This window comes from Apis dorsata, unplaced genomic scaffold (assembly GCF_000469605.1).
Source record: "Apis dorsata unplaced genomic scaffold, Apis dorsata 1.3 scaffold_1163, whole genome shotgun sequence".
NCBI lineage: Eukaryota > Metazoa > Arthropoda > Insecta > Hymenoptera > Apidae > Apis > Apis dorsata.
The window spans coordinates 25,935-28,397 of NW_006264260.1; the positions used below are offsets into that span (position 1 = coordinate 25,935).

Here is a 2,463-nt window from a genome sequence, read left to right on the forward strand (position 1 = left end):
TGAATTGTTAATAATTTAATAAATAGATTAAAAGCAAATTTTTTTATATCAATTTTTATTTGTTTTAATTTCTAGAATAAATCCTTTAAAAATATCCATGAATATATTAACATTCTATATACAAACAAAATATAATGTTGTAACTATAAACTTATCCATATTTTCATAATTTTTACAAAAATGAAACAAATTTTGAAAAAGTATTACATCTTTTTATAATGTAATAATGTAAAATAAGAAATAAAAAAAAATTATTTTTATAAATTTGAAAAAAGAAAAAAATGTTCTTTTAAACTTATATTTTAAATTATTAATAAATATGAATTCAATATGTAATTTTAATATTCTTATATTTATTTAATCAATTTTTATTTTTAATTATTTGTGATCAATAATCACCAAGAATATTAATTATATTAGTTAAACTTTCTTATATTATTTTCGTTCAAATTTGTGTTCTATTAATTCTTTAATTTTTAAAATTATTATTAATTTTTGGTTTCTTCTGATTATAAGCTTTTTTTATAAGAATATAAAATATAAGTTTTTAATAGTGTTGAAATTAAAATTTAAAATTAACCATGATAATAAATCAATTTTATAAATTGATTTCTCAAATCACATTTTTATTAGATTAATAAGAATTCTTCTGCTAAAAAATAGTTCTCCTAATTCTTTATCCTTATATCCTAATAGTAATCTTAACAAAAACCTAATTTTATATTCTGATAAAAACAATTATAATAAAACAATTATAATAGAAGTTAAAGAAAGAAGTTTGAAGAAACTAGAAATTAATAATATTACAAAAATTAAAGAATATATTTGCAAAAAAACAAAAGAAAGTTTAAATAATATAATTAATTCTTAATAAACATTCTTAATAATTTGTCACAAATAATCAAAAATAAAAAAAAATTGATAAAAAATACTATATTATATATTATTAAGTTTATACTATTTTAAAAAGTTTAAAATACAATTTTAAAAGAACTTTTTTTTTCAGATTTACAAATATAAAAAAATATTTGATCCTCATTTTCCTCATTTTTCTTATGTATCATATTTTAGAAGAGAATAGAAGACTTCCAATTTTTGTTTCATTCTTGTAAAAATTATAAAAATATAAATAAGTTTACATTTTATTATATATATATATATAAATGTATTTATAATAAAAATATAATAAAAAATAAAATTTAATTTAAATAAATAGCTTATTAATACATATAAATACATAATTATTTTTCTTTTTTCAATAATTATAATATAACTAATATATTCAAATATAAAATAAATAGTTAAATATTAATATATTTCATTTTTAATATTTGTTCATTTATAAGATATATCTCAAAATATTAAAATATTTAATTAGATAAGAAATAATTAATATTTTATTTATTATTTCATTATTTCATTTTTAAATTATATATTTAAATTATACATTTTTCTATTAACATATTATATATGACCAAATTATATAATATTAAATCATTAATAAGTTATTTTTAATAAAAAAAATATATATAATAAAAATGTTTGGATAATAAATTTTATTTTAAATCTATTACTATTGCTTTATAATTATAAAATAAAATTTTTATTCTATGTATATATTATCCTAAATATAAAAATCAGTTTTAAAAATACGTCATTCTTAATATTCAACAATATTTGATATAAAAGTTTTTTGTGTTGTAACATTTTTGTATTGTAACCTAAATTTCAATGAATATTACGAATATATATAAAAAAAAAATAAATTACATTGAAATAATTTTAGATTCTTACTTTTAATTTGAACAGCTTGATAAAGATATTCTTGAATACATTTTAAAAAATCTGTTTGAAGAACGAATACGATTTTTGGTAACATAAAGATAAAGTTACGTCATTGAAACACGACAATGCACATCTTCGGTTATCACATAAATTAATATTTATGAGTAAAAAATATTTAAAAATATTTTTTCATATTAAATAAATAATGCTTTACAATTATTATATCAATGATCTCAAAAATATGTTATGTATTTAATAATTCCTACTCAGCTGTTTAATAACTTCTTTAAAAAATTTTGTGTATTATTACATTGCTTTATGTATTAAATAATTGAAATTAGCTCCAAATTGTATAAATATTAGTTATTTCAGAAATTTAATAGATAAAAATTTAAAACTAAAATGAAATAAAAAACTTATATATTTGATATTAAATAATAATTTATCATTTATCAAATATATATATATATATATATATATATATTATATATAATATATATATATTCCAATAATAACATAACCTGCAAATAAACATGATTTAATATTAAAAATTTAATAAACTATATAATAAGTATTTACATTTACTATATGTTAAAAAAATGAAAAAAAATAAATAAAATTATATATTTCACTGAGCTAAAATTAAAATAAATATTATTATTAATAATTAATTGTTAT

General features: G+C 13.6%; 1 protein-coding gene across 2 annotated transcripts in view; it reads right to left on the minus strand.

Annotated features, from left to right (window-relative positions):
- The window catches only part of LOC102681658 (protein sel-1 homolog 1), a 10,109-nt gene extending 7,974 nt beyond the window's left edge, over positions 1 to 2,135 (minus strand). Inside the window, exon 1 of one of the 2 annotated variants that reach the window (XM_006624849.1) lies at positions 1,795 to 2,135. The gene's annotated coding sequence lies outside the window, so the exon portion shown is untranslated. The remainder of the gene's footprint in view (positions 1 to 1,794) is intronic. The other variant, XM_031514740.1, reaches the window with a different exon arrangement.
- Between the last annotated feature and the right edge of the window lie 328 nt (positions 2,136 to 2,463).